The sequence below is a fragment of the Lissotriton helveticus genome, chromosome 6 (assembly GCF_964261635.1).
Source record: "Lissotriton helveticus chromosome 6, aLisHel1.1, whole genome shotgun sequence".
Taxonomy (NCBI): Eukaryota; Metazoa; Chordata; class Amphibia; order Caudata; family Salamandridae; genus Lissotriton; species Lissotriton helveticus.
The window spans coordinates 127,795,564-127,811,895 of record NC_136067.1 but is presented as its reverse complement, the minus strand read 5'-3'; the positions used below and the strand labels follow the sequence as shown (position 1 = coordinate 127,811,895).

At 44.2% G+C, this 16,332-nt stretch overlaps 1 protein-coding gene across 1 annotated transcript in view; it reads left to right on the top strand.

Moving 5' to 3' along the window:
- The window catches only part of LRFN2 (leucine rich repeat and fibronectin type III domain containing 2), a 1,621,598-nt gene that overhangs the window by 1,030,399 nt on the left and 574,867 nt on the right, over window positions 1-16,332 (top strand). The window contains exon 6 of the mRNA XM_078647494.1: window positions 7,710-7,891. The gene's annotated coding sequence lies outside the window, so the exon portion shown is untranslated. The remainder of the gene's footprint in view (window positions 1-7,709; window positions 7,892-16,332) is intronic.

Genomic DNA, 16,332 nt, shown 5'->3' with positions numbered 1-16,332 from the left:
GACCAGAACGACAAAAATCCAACATACACAGTTTAAGAATATGATTTCAAAGGAGTTCTTAAGGTTGCGTTAAAATTCTTTAGGTTGCGATAGAATTCTCTACAGTTGCGTGAAAAGTTCACAGTTGCGTCACGTTTACTCACAGTACCTTTTAGTTGCAACAAAGTTCCAAAAGCCGAAGCTGGTGCGGTGGAAAACAAGCGATGCGTTGCTCCTGAGACCCTGGGGAGGCGATGCGACAGCCCCGCTGCAGCAGCGGGCGTGTTGCGACGAATCCATTCTGTATGGGGAGGAAGGCCACTTGTATGGATTCCGGTGCGTAGGTTCCGTAGGAAGTCTGCTCTCGCAAAGGCACGATGCGACGATCTCGTAGGGGCTGCGACGATCTCCGGGGCGACGATGCGTGGTCCAGCGGTGATCCTCTCTCTCACAGCTCCTCGATGCGATGGTTCTGCAACGATGCTCGCAGCGACGTGATGCGGTCCGCAAGCAAGCGGTGCGGCGATCTCACCCAGCGACGACAGGCTCTGCGACGATACTCGCAGCGATGTTCGATTCTCCCGCACCGGTCTGGTGCGTCCCGCAAACGAAGGATGCCACGTCTCTGGCAGCGGCGTCAGGCGCTGCAACGATCTCGACCTCCGTAGCGACGGGAAACTTCTCGCACTGTCGGGGATGCGCTCTGCAAGCGAGCGATGCGACACTTTTCAGTTTCAAAAGTCACTCAAGCTTAGTTTCAAGCTTCCCAGCTCGGTACAACTTCCAGAGGCCCCACAACTGGATCAAGCACCCTAGGAAGGACAGAACTCTCTCAGCAGAGTTCAGGGAAGCTGGGGGTGAAGTCCTTTTGTTCCTGGAACTTCAGAACAGGGAGCCAGCTCTTCTCAGGCCCTTGGAGATTCCTTCAAGCAAGGGGACACAGCACAAAGCAAAGTCCTTCCCCTCTCCTTGGCAGCAAAGCAACAGGTCAGTCCAGCAGAGCAACAGCAGGACAGTCTTCCTTCTTCAGTTTCAGATTTCTCCTTGGCAGAGGTTCCTTCTTGATTTCTAGGATGATCTAATTTTCTGTTGTCAGGGGTCCTGTACTTATACCCCTAAAGTCTTTGTTCTCTTGGTGCATGTGGGCCCTGAGCCTGGTCTGAACCAGTTCTGAGTGGATCCTGAGCACTTTGTTTTGCTGCCTGCATCTTTCCTTTTAGAGTGAGGGGCAGGGTCCTCAGCCGCCCAGCAAGGGGGTGGAGCCAGCATTTTGGAAGGCAGGCACAGCCCTATTCAGCCCAGGTGCTAACTCCTCCCACCACTCCAGTTGCACTTGCAGTCATTCAGCCTAGTGCTGACTCATCCAGCCTCCTGGGGAATCCCCCAGCCCCTGTCACTCTCAAACCAGACAGTCAATACACAAACAGGCCCAGGTACACAGAAGGGTCAGACAAGAGAACAGCAACGTTCTAAAAGTGCTGTTCTCAAACACAGGATTTAAAAACAACCTTTCCCAAAAGATGTGTTATTAAATTCTGAGTTCAGGGATACTAGATACTTATGTCCTATCTTGTTCCTACGGGAAGAAATGCTGTTAACCACTGTAGCCAGCATCCCCCATGTTAACCTATGGAGCAAGATAGCCTTACAGTAGTGAAATACGAAAATGGCTGCCATTCACTACCAGAGCATGTCACCTGCACTAGTACATGCTCTACCTTTTACATGCACTGCACCCTGCCCAGGGGGGTACCTTGGGCCTTCCATAGGGGTGACTGATGTGCACGAAAAGGGAAGGGTTAGGCCCGGTTAGTGGGGACACTGACCAGGAGGACATGGCAGTTCTAAACTGCACACAGGCACTGCAGTGTCAGGCCTGAGACATCATTTTAGGGCTACTCCTGTGGGTGGCACAATCAGTGCTGCAGGCCCACTAGTAGCATTTGTCATCACCAGCCCTGGCACACCCAGTGCACTTTACTAGGGACTTCATGGTGATACAAATATGCCAAACATGTATATTCAATCAGAATAACAATTTACACAGGGAGCACTTACACTCTGGCACTGATCAGCAGTGGCAGAGTGTCCAAAGCATCTAAACCAGCAAAAACGAAATCCAGCACAGCATCAAAAATACAGGAGGTAGAGGCAAAAAGATAGGGGAAACCACACCAAAGATGCCAGGTCTAACAGTGCACATGACTGTTTGCCCGGCCCAAGACGAACATCCAAACCATCAAGTTCACTTAGAAAGAGCCCCCGATCCTCCCCCTGATATGTGGGCAGCCCAAACCCGCCCTGCTCCACACCTTCAGAGGCAATGGAGAAAAATAAAATGATAATAACATGGTGTTATTATCATTGTATTTTTCCTGTGGGGCAACGCTCCTCCGCCTTAGCGGAGGAACTGCCACTGATTGGTAGACTTGAAATGTTGAAGTGAACAGTGTAATACAAGGGGTTTTTATCCATCCAACTATTTCATATTACCTTAGTAAATAAATAATACAGACAATGTAAACATCACTGCCATCCTCATTATCACAAACCGAATATTTCTTGTAAACAAATGCAAGCTTTTCTTCACCCACACATTATTCAGAAGCATGATGGCCTATGCCTGTCAGAGTGACAGTCTCAGTTTTGCATACAATGCAGCATGTCCGACTGTAACCATTAGCATGGTGCTGTCTGTTCAGCCCAGATCTTCTTTTCTGGTACTCACTTGAAGATATTTTGTCTAATGTATAATTGCACAAGAAGATATCACACAGAATTGTCTAACTGAGGTTTTCCCACTCGCTCCACACATTAGATTTCAGGGTTTTTGTAAGTTTAAAAGAGCAACATTTTATTGAAATAGAAAATGAAACAGATGGCATAAAAGTATTGATTACAATATGAAGGTGATATAACATGAATGAAAAATAATAGTATATCTGTATACAATAGAAATAAAATAGGAAATGTTCTGTAGAAAAAGAAGGAAAAAGGAAACAAATATAAATAAGGCGAAAACATGCCTTATGCAATATCAAATTCAGCAATATAGCATCAAACGTGCAACAATTAAATAGCTAATAAGATACAGAAAAGGAAAATTAAGGGGGTTTAGAAGCTACATATGTTGTCAGCTAACTCTGAATCAAGTTTTTAGTTGTTGTTCTCCTTGTGAATGCACAGTACTGCACATGTGCATGCACGTGACATGCCATGAGGGTTTCTGCCTTGAGATCGCTTTACCTATGAACCTGATGACAGTGCCACGCTATTCCATTACGACCCCCCTGACTCATGGGTGGGTCCCTAGCATACCCTGGCAGAAACCATCACCTGCTATGGGTGGTAACCAAACCGCAGTCCCTTCTGGTTTAGTTATATGTTGTTTGATAAATTGAGGGTTGTCACTTCCTCTGAAGCCCTCAGAGTGCAAGGTCATGTTTATAACGTCAAAGGTCAGTAGATATTGTCTGGGGTAGGCCAATGCACAGATAATATAATATTCGATGCATCCTCCTTTTTGTTGATTGATCTTCCTTAGGGAGATGTTTCCTAGGAAACAAGTATTCACTGCTCTGAACCTACCAGAGTGGCATTACAGTGTGTTTTTCAGAACCTTTGTAAAGCAGCAAATCATTTGTATCACTGGTATTATTCAAGGCATCAGTAGCCTTCCTTCTGAACTTATGTTACTGATTGGTAACAAAGCTAAAGTTGAAGTGCTGAGTGTAGTTGGGTTATTTCCAACAAGGTGTAGTCATCAGAAAGGAGGACGGCATACTATTAAAATGTTTAAACAGACTTTAATTAAAAGTTTGCAAATACAACTGCAAATCACACTGGAACATTTATAGAATCACACATGCCTTGAATGGGAATAGCTTTCAGCACAGAGAACCTGCTGTGCAATCTGCCAGGAATAGAAACCATATCCCAGCATCAGATGGGTTTTGCAGTGGGATCAGCTTTGTGGTTCTTGGCGGGGTTGAGCCAGCCATGCAGCCAGGATGGGGGAAACACTGCTGCAGTTTATATGTAGTTGCTATCAGGATGGTTTGTGAAAATAGGCCTTTATTCAAAATGGAGGCTGCTCAGTGGAACATCTCACTTGCCTAAACCATGGCAACCAACTTTTGGCAACTTTTCACTGTGTAAACATAATTGCCCTGCTTTAATAGGTCGCCCAGACCGGTTGCCTCAAAGGCCACACTTAAGGTAATTTATCTAATGTATAAAAGTTTCTACCTTACAAAGCGCTTATTTTCTGCCCTGTGTTACAGCCATAGTTTTAAACGTGAACCCAGCAAGGAGCTAATGGTGTTCTATGGAGCCATACATTTTAGCCATACATATAGATGGTGTAGACATATCGTCAATCCAACATGCAGTAGCGGCTGCTACCAATCTGAAGTGGTGAGGCAGGAGCATGGGGGGTGCGGGACTGAACATAAAAAAAAACAATTACCTGGGCCGGCTGGTGCCTCTTCTCCATCCTCTTCTACCTGTCTCCGCAGGCTACAAGAAGGAGCAGGAAGCACTCATTCTCCCAATGCTGCAAAGAAGTACTGTGATCGGTCTGAGCTCCGAACCATGGCCCTCAGATGTAACTAGGAGGCTTTGCATGTTCCTCACCAGGGCCGGCCATCAGTCCTGCGCATTTAAGGAGTGCAAACCACTCCTCTCCCTGCTCTGGCCAACCCGTCCCACCCCGAGAGCCACTCACTTCAAAAGGACAAATACATAAAATTATAATAACAATAGGTATTATCATTTCATTTTTCCTATTGAAGTCAGTGGGACGATGCTCCTCCGCCTTAGTGGAAAAGCCACCACTAGCCACATGTGGCATGTAACTTCCACACTTCTGGTGCATTTCTAAGGCCAATGTATCCTGGCCTAACTGGAAAATGAATGAAGCCAAGTGCGTGTAACCAATTTTACATTAGGTATTTTCAATGGTATGAGCACAATCACTGTGAGAATGAATGGCCAATTCACACCGCTCGGAGTACTCATAGCAGCACAATTAAGTCCAAAAAGATTTTGACGCAACAGCGTCCTAAAAGTGACGCAGTGAAATCTCATAGATTTCACTGCGTCACTATTACGAGGCTTCTTGCGGGGGAACGCCCCCTCTGCATACATTATACCTGACGCAGGTATAATGTAGAGCAGGGGTTTACAAAGTGACGCATCTGCTTAGATGCGTCACTTTGTAAATAGTGCGCAACAGGATGCATGTTTTACGCCACCGATGCGTCACAAAAAGTGACGCATCGGAAGCGCAAAACTGACGCAAGGCCTCATAAATGAGGCCCCCGGTTTTCCCTGGTCTTAATGTTGGTGCTGCCCCATATTTATAAGTATATCTTGAAGGAGTGCCTTATTCACAAGGCAGTGTTAAGCCACGTTAAGTGTCTCAATGCCGCCTTGTGAATAAGGCAAGCCTCTATAGCCACCACAACGTCAAGAAAAGTGAAGTTGTTTTGGCGATAGGGGCTTGTAAATATGCCTTATATTTGCTAACATCTTGGCTTTACGACCGCTAGCTAAGACATGTTCAGATGTAGAAGAAGACTCATTATTATATTGTATTGGCATGTCTAAATGCGCTCCAGCATAATGAATGCACCCTAACTTTAGGTTAACTTTTTTAACTGGTCGCTAGTGTTGTGAACGAAGTCCAGAAGCGAGTAGTGTAGGTTGTAAAAGAAGAGGGTTTATTAGATCTTAGCTACAAGTAAGTACATGGATCGCTAAGCCCCACCAGGAACAGAATCCTTGCTCCCCAGTCCATATCTTCAACTTACCTCAACCCAACACAAACACTCTCAACATTCGACATGACCTCACTCACTGGCTGAGCAGCAGGGACTTGGAACGCTGGGGAGGATGAATTAACTTACAACACATTTGCATCCATTCAGATCGTTTACTGCTCTTTCATAATAAAGTTGAGTTGGCTTTATTTGCCAAGGTTCTGTAGAGAACACACACGCTGTCTCTGGTGGGTTACTTTAAATATTGACTTATTGGCCATACTGGGTTTCTTTCATACTCAAGTAGGGGTGTGTATATTTACACTTCAATGAGGAGTGTAGCATGTTACAACGCATGCTATAACATCACATACTATTACAACACTGTCGTTACAACAACCGCATTGTTAGTACGCGATGCATTTACATCGCAAATCATTACAACAACTTGCACTAGGGGTCGCGCTGGACTAAGCAATAGTATTAATTACTATTCCAACTCCAGTTTGCACAACAGTAGGCAAGGTGTTGGAATTTATTTCCAATACCTGAGCGCCCCCTAGTGCAAGTCGTAATGAACGCATACTAATAACGCGGTCATTGTAACAACTGCGTTGTAATGGTAATGTAATGGTAGCGCGATGCAATGACAGCGTTGTAAATGCTGTTTCCCTCAATGAGAAGTGTATGGAAGTATCTAGAAGTACTTAAGTACCCAGTGCAGCACCCCTTATCCCCACACAAGGAGACCAACATGTTATTAACCAGTTGCTCAGAGGAATGCTTGGTACCTTATGTCAGCTCCTTGTCCAACAAAAAAGAACCACAGATTGCATGGATGTTTTGATTGGTTTGCCACACTGTAGCCCACACCTACTTCTATTGGAGACATCTGAGCTCAGTGAAACCTTCAAAATATTAGTATAATTCTCGTTAGGGTGTTTAGCCTCCACCACATGGGGCCACCATCATTTCCATGCTAAAGATGCTTCCATCATCGAGATTTTTCCAGAGTCGTACAGGACAATTGGTGAGAAGGAACATTCCTTGTCTTCTGTGATGCTTGTTGAGTTCTAAATGTGTTTGTAAAGGGTACCAGGTAAGGTAGGATAAATAAATGTATACATCTGAATATGGGTCACTGCAAGAAGATTCGTGCTACTTTGATGCTCTAATGTGTAAACCGAGGGAGCTGCTGTAGTGATGTCACCTTCCTGCATGATGTGTGTGCCTTTTGTTGGAGTGGTTCTGAAGGCTTTTTGATTCTGAGCTTACAATGCCAGGAGACTGTTGGTTCAAGCGTTGATTCTTTCACGAGTTGACTACGCCAATGCTCTTTAGGCTCTCCGTGTTCAACAATCAAAAAATTGCAGACCGTACCAAGTTGTTCAGAACACCTCCTTATGCAGGCCCCCAATCGAGAATCTGCAAGGCCATCAATCGCCACCCTCCATTGGCTTCCGGTCACAGAAAGAGTTCAGTTTAGGTCATTGTGTATCGTCCATAAGACGATGTCTTCCAAGGGTCCACCTATTCTCCGGTCTATCATCTCTCCCTTCTGTCCCAATAGGTCCCTGCGTTCCGGGAATAAGTATCTTGCAGTAGTTCCCAGGATAAAAAGGTCATAAAAAGGTCCCGGAGTGGTGGACGCCTATTCTCCTACAATGCTGCAAAATTGTGGAACCAGCTACCTAATCATATTGGTCTTGAGAATAACTATTTGTCTTTTTGAAAACTTCTTTAAACTTTTCTGTTTCCTTGAAGACTGGCTGTAGTTCTTTGATGACTCTGCTCCTTGCGCTGGGAGGCCTTCTGATAGCCATGCGCTTTAGAAATGCAGATTCATTCATTCATTCATTCTAACACTGTCACTGTCCAGACCCTGTCATTATGAAGTGAGATTGTTGTATATAAAAATATTTGTGGCAAAATATCTAATTATTATTATTAATATTTGTTTTTTTACAGGAGTGTTGTCTAAATGTGTGAAGTGAGCAGGAGACAAGAAGAACTGAGATGCATCACTGGTCCTCAGAAAGCTGTCTTGGCTGGGTCCTGCTGTTTGATGACGAGTGTTTCTATTACCCCAAGTCGCATGCCGCTCTCTGCCCGCATTAGTGTTTTTTACCTAAATACCGATGTCAATAAAGGTAAGGACCTTGATTGTGGTGGTGTGAGTCATAACATTTCCATTGCAATAAATCTCTGAATATCGAAAGTACTTAAAATGCACCTTTGCTGGTGATTGTTCTCATTGTCCATAAAGGTTTATATCTCTTGTGATGTTACGAAAGAAAGGGGAGGTTGCTTGAATGTGGTAGGAAATGGTGCCAACAAGAAGTATATGTATGGTTTGTCTAATGCTACGTAAATGGTGCAGCAGGTGAGGGAGAACCCCTAATATCCCCTGGAAGATAGAACAAAGGTCAGTATAAACAATTACAACAGGTCTGTGCACACATTGACAGGCACATGCATCATTGTTGGCTTTTGCGATTTCTTAATTGCGATTTTTAAGAAATCGCAATTAAGAAATCGCAAAAGCCTATGCATGAAGAAATCGCTGAAAATTTTGCGATTTCTAAACATTCCTTAATTGCGACTCGCAAATTGCGAGTCGCAATAAAGTAATACCTCCCCATTCATTCCTATAGGAATGAATGGGAAGACATTCTCAATTTGCGATTAGCAATTAGCGAATCGCAAATTGAGAATGCGATTTCAAGGGTGCAGGGGTGTCCAAAGGACACCCTGTTGCACCCCTGAAATCAATCTGTGCACATATGTTGTGCACACACATGCCCTAAGGGCATGTGTGTGCACAACATGAAACTTTGAAAAAAGCACTTTTCGCAAATTACCATGAGGTTCAACCTCATGGATATGCGCCCCCCCTAATTGTGAAATCGCTATTTTTTAAACTTTCATGCATTGCATTTAAGGAATCGCAAAATGCGATTCCTTAAATGCAATCGCAATTTGAGAATTTGCAAATAATTGCGAATTCTCAAATTGCGAGGGCCTTCACCCTTCATGCATCCCAAAAGCTGGTTTTGCGATCGCAAACAGCCGATTTTTGCGATTCGCACCGTTTGCGATCACAAAAAGCTTTGATGCATGTGCCTGATAGAGTTTAAAGTTGTAAGAGAAATTTAGCAAAATCACATGAGCTCAGTTCTCTTGCGATGTTGCTTGTATTTTCAGCTGCAGTGTAGATGTTAAATCACGGCTGTTTATTGTTTTTAATTGTCTACTAGTGGTGAAAAATGTTTGCACTGTCGCAGCTAATTTTTTATTTTAAATATGTTTGTTAGTTGCACTGTAAGGTAAACTGGGAGGCGCTATATTTAATTTACACCGATCAGAACCAAAAGAAGATTTTCTAAAACAAATTCTCAGTCGACTATACCCTTGTAATATAGATACTGATATAAAGTTGTAAAACACGTCAATAGGTTTTTAATTAGTTGAAAGTAACAGTGTCAGTTTCTCTCATGAGTATGACAGGTTTACTTTTAGGTTTGACTTCACGGCGGCTTTAGGTTGCTCTTGCGAAATCTATAAGATACATAACAAGATGGTAGTTAGATCGTGAATGCAAAATTCTAGTTTTTGAGAATGGTGCTTACTGTCTGATGCGATGTTAAAATGGTGTAATTTAGTCGAGATCTCTCTTTACGTACAAAAATCCCATGTATTTCATGTTTTTTTACCTGCTATAATTTACTACCCTTCAGAGTCACAATGCATCGATTAGTTCCATGGGCGCCCATTCATATCGGTCAGAAATTCAATACTCACAGTTAAGTGAACAAGGAGCAAGGACTGATTTGAAAATGTTGTTTTTTCAGTGGATGCTCCAACTTCAAGTTAGATTGACTACATCAGTTGCAAAAACAGCATGTAGCAATGGAGATGCATAAAAGGCATGAGAATAAATGCTGTGCATGTGTTGTGTTTGTGCATTTTCATAGAAAAAAGAAGGGAGTCTATGACAAGGTTTTGCATTTTGATTAGTTAACTCTGAAAAACAGAGATGTGCCCTATTTATGTATTCATATATGGCTTCCTTGATACCACACTGCCACATGTGAATTTTTAAAGCTATTGCAGCAGGCTTGGCTCTCCCGTCAATTTTCATGGATGCACAACTTTACATCTTTGGTATATTCTTGTGCTTTTTTTAGGTCGAGCCTAAACAGCGTTTGCGCTGTCTGGAAGATCTGTTGTATGTACTTTGTGGAATCTGGAGTTCAGCCCTAGGACTTGTCTGCTTCCGCATTGCTTAGGGACTTTTATTTCTGTTCAACTGCCTCTATTTAACTAATAGAAAACGACCAGTAGAGGTCAGTAAAATACCAGAATTGCTGGATGTATGACGTTATAACGCATACTATTACTCCGCAGACCATTACAACGCGACTTTTACTCCGCATACCGTTACAACGCATAGCGCCTTGGGGCGCTGGATAGTGGTAAGTATAATTTTCTATTCCAACACCAGTCCCCGTGGACACTAGGGAAGGTGTTGGATAGAAAATTAAACTTATTCCCTATCCTACAGCGCCCCCCAGCGCAATGCGTTGTAACGGTATGCGGAGTAAAAGTCGCGTTGTAATGGTAGTGCGGAGTAAAAAATGCGTTGTAACAGGTGTATACCGAATTGCTTGCTGCTTGTTCAACTGCCTCTAATGAACTGTCTGGATAGAAAAAGACCAGTAGAGGCCAGTAAAATACCAGAATTGCTTTCTACTTAGGGACTTTATATTTTTATATTTCTGGCAACAGCCTTTATTTAACTTTCTTGATAGAAAACGACCAGCAGAGGTCAGTAAAATACCAGAATCACTTTAGCATTCCCAGATTCCAGGCCATAGAAACAAGCACCAGTAGACAATAATATTTTTTCAAATCTTGTATTTTCAGTGATATGACCACTGAAGGGGCTGATTTTATATGAAAAATAGAGCTTTGGGTAATACACTTTCCAGCTGATAGGTAGTATTTCCCCCCATGTGTTCCCATACCTGCCGTGTTCTGCAGTTTGGTGCTTACTTTCCCTCCGTGTTAAAGAGCACCCAGACTAATGTGTTACATAGCTAAATACATATAATGTCCCAAAGGTGCAACCGATTGCATTGGAAATGCTTGTTCTAATTTCAGGCATTTGTATTCTCCAATGCTCAGGTCTGGCTCTAGTCTAATTATTTATAATGCTGTGAACAGCTTTGATCATCACAATAACAAGTACCAATTAAAACATTATAAGCATTCAGCGAAGATTTCTGCAGGAGGCTTCCTTCCATTGTTTTGTATTTGTATTAGTTTTACAATTGTAGAACTGCTTTTGACACCATGAAGAAGTGGCACAAATTCACTCATGAAAGCCGAGCAAGGACAAAAAAAAAGCCCTTGCCTTTAATCTTCAAGCTGTTTTTTAATCTTAGATCAAACCTCTTGTTATGACCGCAGAGCGCATCTTGTGAGGTGCTCATACAAATTACTGCATGATGGCAAACACTTCGACACCAAATTATGTCTCCAGGGATGGATTTCTTACATTACATTTTTTTTCCATTATTGGTGACAGTGCCTCATCACCTTCTGCCATTGTTAGACCAACATGCTTTCATATAGTGTAAACAAAGTGTTTAGCCATGGTTAGCCCCCCACTTTTTGCCTGGAAAAAGATGTGGTTTTGATTTTAAGTGCATAGTGTACCTTCCAACCAGGTCCACTGTGCCAGTGCTCCTTCCCTAAAACTGTACAACGAATGGCAAAATTCAGCTCCCCTGTAAGTCCCCAGTAAATGGTACACTTGGTATCTAGGGCATGGAGGCTGAAGGGGTCCCATAGGGACCCCCACCAAGGCCATGCCACTGCCACTGCAGCAGGATGCATGCCTTGGTGCATTGAAAAAAGACAAAGTCGATGTTGCACACTGCCTGTGTGTCATGTTCATTAGCACTGCCCTAGGTATAGGTAAGTCACCCTCTTGCAAGCCTTACAAGCCCTAAAGCAGGATGCACTATATCTCTGTTGTAGGCATATGAGCAGATAAGCCCCTACAATATTTAAGTATATTCTTTAATATTGTAAATGCCAGTGAAGCCATTCAGCACCATGAAGGCTTCACTGAACCCAGGAGAGTTTGGTACCAAATCACTCCTCTTAATAAGCCTGTACAGATGCCAGTGTTTATTAAAAACATGTGCTTAGAGGACAACTTTGGAGGTGTCCCCAGAAAACCTACTGTTAGAAATGAGGGTATCCAGTTGGCAGAGGTAGGCACCTTTGTCCAAGTAGGGACCCTTCTTCCTAGTCAGGGTAAGGGGGATACACTCAAATAACCACTGCTCAACCCTTGGTAGCTTGGCACCAGCAGACAGGCTTATCTCAGAGGCAGTGTCTAAAGCATTTGTGAACTCATACACTAATACAGTGAAAACACTACAAATGGACACCACACCAGTTTAGAAAAATAAGTAATCTTGATCTAAACCAAGCAAGACCAAAATGACAAAAATCCACAATAGAGTAATAAAAATATGCCTTTCAAATGGTAGAAATAGTTCAGTTCAAAGCAAATTGCAGATGAAACACTTTTCACACAAAGTAGCTTGGATGCGTCACACACACATAAGTTGCAGGGAAGGTGATATGTCGGTTCCTTACCCTCAGGGAAGGTGATGCATTGGTTCCTTGCTCCGGGGGAGGTGATGGGTCGGTTCCTTACTGCTGCGCAGGGGAGGTGATGTGTCGGTTCCTTACCGGAGAAGAAGTGGTGCGTCGGTTTCCTACTGCGTGGGGAGGTGATGCGTTGATTTCTTACTGTACCCCCTAACAATGCAACAGACCCGGCAACTCGATGCGAAGCGTCAATCCAGGATGATGCATGAGTATTTTCAGCTGCACAGCAGGGGTTCCATCGGAATTGGTGCATTGATCTCGGACTTCGAATATCAGTGCACTCGATGCGGTGTGCAGCAATTTCTCGAGCTGTGGGCAGGCGCTCGCTTGTCGAAGTTGCTTTACTTGTCCAGCTCCCAGCGGCAAACAGCCTTCAGAGGTCCAAAACAACAGCAGGCACCTTTAAGCAGGTTAGTACTCCCAGCAAGGACGTTCAGGGGAGCTGGTGGTGAGGTCTTTGTGTCCCTGAGACTTCAGAAAAGGAGGCAAAGCTCAGTTTCAAGCCCTTGGAGATCTTCCTCAAGCAGGGGACACAGCAAAGTAATTTTCCTTTTCCTTGGCAGAAAGTAGCCACTGCAGGCCAACCCCAGACAACAAACAGCACAGGGGCAGTATTCCTCCTCAGTTTCTTCAGCTCTTCTCCTTGGCAAAGGATCCTCTTCATTTCCCAGAATTGATCTAAAAGTCTCGGGTCTGGGCCTCTCTTTTATACAGCAAATCCTTTGTTCTCTGGTGGCAGAGAAGCCCTGTGCCAGTCAAAACCAGTGTTGTCCTCTTTGACAGTATTTCACTATTATGACATGCCACACAAATCAGGGCATGTCCTACCTTTCACCTACACTGATCCCTGCATACAGGGGTACCTTGGGCCTACCTTAGGGGTAACAAACATGTAAGAAAAGGGAAGATTAGGGCATGGCCAGTGGGCGCACTAGCCAGGTCGACATGTCAGTACTAGACTGCACACAGGCTCTAAAATGGCAGGCGTGAGCTACATTTAAGGAGGGCGTATGTTGGTGGCACAATCAGTGCTGCAGCCCATTAGCAGCATTTGATTTACAGGCCCTGGGCACACACAGTGTACTGTACTAGGGACTGACTAGCAAATCAAATATGCCAATTATGGAATCACCAATCCATAACAACAATTTACAAAAGGAGCACTTGCACTTTGGCACTGAACAGCAGTGGCAAAGTGACCAAAGCATCTAGACCTGCAAAAGTAAGTCCAACACACAGCAAAAACACAAGAGATTAAGGCAAAAATACAGGGGAAACCCAAGCCAATGATGCCAGGTCTAACACCTATCAACCCTGGTGAGGTCTCTGACTTGCTTTAGGCACCCTGCCACCACCAGAAATGTTTCTGGACCCCTGGGTCAAGAGCCTCTGCTCTATGAGGACAGAAACTAAGAACATCATGGGTCACACCCCACCCTCTGCTGCTAGCACCCGATGGCTACCCCAGGTTCAAACCCTCACTTGTGGTGGTAGAGCTGGTGGGAAAACCTAGGAAGAATAGGAGGTGTGCCCTCCTTGGCCAACTCCATCCCTCAGATGCTGGAGGTAAAGTAAAGCGCACTTTTCAGTGCCCACTATCTTGAAGATGGTGGGACTTACCCAATCAGGGCTAGGAATACTCCCTCTCCCACAGGAGGGTGGCATAATAGTAGATGTAAACACTCAAGTTAAGGAACCCATTGCTCCCTACCTATTACTGCCCTCTATTTAGTTGGCTTCCTCAGACCCTGAAATCAGATTTTGATGAACGAAAAAGAATAGCCGTGCAGCAGCAAAGTCTGAAGACACCAACTGGCTTGGCCCCATCCCTACCATCCTGTCTGTAGCCCTTACATACCCTGCTTAAGAAGAGTGACTTGCCTCACAGACCAGCAAATTCTAGTACCCAAGGAGGACTGCATGACTTCAAGAAAGTCTCCTAACCTCCCATGGACAGCGGACCTGTCCAGAAGAAACATTCTGCAAACAAAAAGAACTCTGCCCTGAGGAACCACAAACTCGCCCCTGGATCCACCTCTGCGCGCGATGCCCACGGCCTAAGTCCAAGTGCCCACCGGTTCTGCATAGGTTCCTCAGTTCTTCTGAGCCTGAGTACACTGTGGGCTGACCCCTGCTGGTCTCCTCTTCGACCCCTGCAGCCTCAACTTGCAGTCTTCCCCTGACCGCATCCTGCCCGGTTAGAGTTTTTCCAACACCTAAGAACACTCCTGCACCTGAAGCCCCTGGGCCTTGGGGACCTCAACCATTGGTGTCCCTACATCCCCTCGTAGCTCTACTTACCTGGGCTGCTGGGGGTAATCTTCGCCCGGCCTCCTGGCCTGAGCCTGCAGCCTTTCTTCAAAACCAATCCCCCCCATTGAGTTGCATTGGGCTCCTGATGCTGTATTTGCACCCAGCCGCCCCTATGCCACTGAGGGTGTAAGAATGGTACTAGCTTGTGGCCCCAATTGTACTTACCGTAACCCCTGGAGACCGACACCTGACACGGCTTTACTCATCTGTGATCATCGCAACTTCGAGTACACCTAGTCTCCATTGGTTAACATTGGGCACCCAACCTTGAATTTGAACTCTGCCCCGGCCGCCTCTGTACCACTGGTGGTGCACTCTTGGAACTCATTTGAACCCTGCCTGGTGTTGATCAAAGACCCAAAAGACTGAATCTGTAAGTCCAGCACTTAAGCTGCAAAAACTGCATTCCTGTTTTCCTTCCATAGGTTAACATTGCAATGCTTGAAAATTGCACCGTGTCCACTTCTTAAAGTTTCAAGTATTTTTCCTGAAAAACATACTTACCTTTTTGCGGACATCTTGGGTATAGATGCATCAACAATGCCATATGCAATTCCTTATTAGCGAAAAATAAGGATTCGCTATTAAGGAATAGCAAAAGGCTATGCATGTAGAAATCACAAAAATACTAGCGATTTCTAAACATTCCTTAATTGCGACTCGCAAATTGTGAGTCACAATTAAGGAATACCTCTTCATTCATTCCTATGGGCCTAGAGGCCCTTCGGAATGAATGGGAAGACATTCTCAATTTGTGATTCTTAATTAGAGAATCGCAAATTGAGAATGCAATTTCAAGGGTGCCAGGGTGTCAAAAGGACACCCTGTTGCACCCCTGAAATCTGCATATAAGAACATCTTGCATACACACATGCCCCAAGGGCATGTGTGTGAGTAAAATGGAACTTTGAAAAATGCACTTAAGTGCATTTTTCAAAGTTTTTGCAGATTACCATGAAGTTCAACTTCATGGTAATTTGCTCACCCTAATAGCGAAATCGCTATTTTTTTTACTTTGATGCATTGCATTTGAGCAATCTCAATTTGAGATTCCTTAAATACAATCGCAATCTAAGCAATCGCAATGTTGCGATTTCTTAAATTGCGATTATTGCATTTGGGATGATGCATCCCAAATGCAAAAATACTAGTTGCAAAGGGGCAGATTCTGAGAATCTGCCCGTTTGCGACTGGTTTTTCCTTTGATGCATCTCTACCTTGGTCTTAAAATAACTCTTGAAAGAAGTTTCATTTTTTTTCTAAAATTGGTGTGGATCCCTTTTTGAGTTGTGTCATTTATTGGTCAATGTGTGCATAGAAATGTTTTACACTCCTCTGTGTTATGCCTAAGGCTGCCCGCCCACACTACCAGAAATACCTCTTTGGGTTTATATTGAGCATTGTACCCTTCTAGTGGAATCTCTGGACTCTGTGCAGAATATAACCACTTTGTGATATACCATATGCAGAGCCAGCTACCTACATAAATGTATTTATCACTGGTACAATGAAGTGGAGGACACAGAACGTGCTGTGCAGCTTTGCACAAATGAAGTCCTTGCAGCCAGCATAATGACAAAGGATGCTA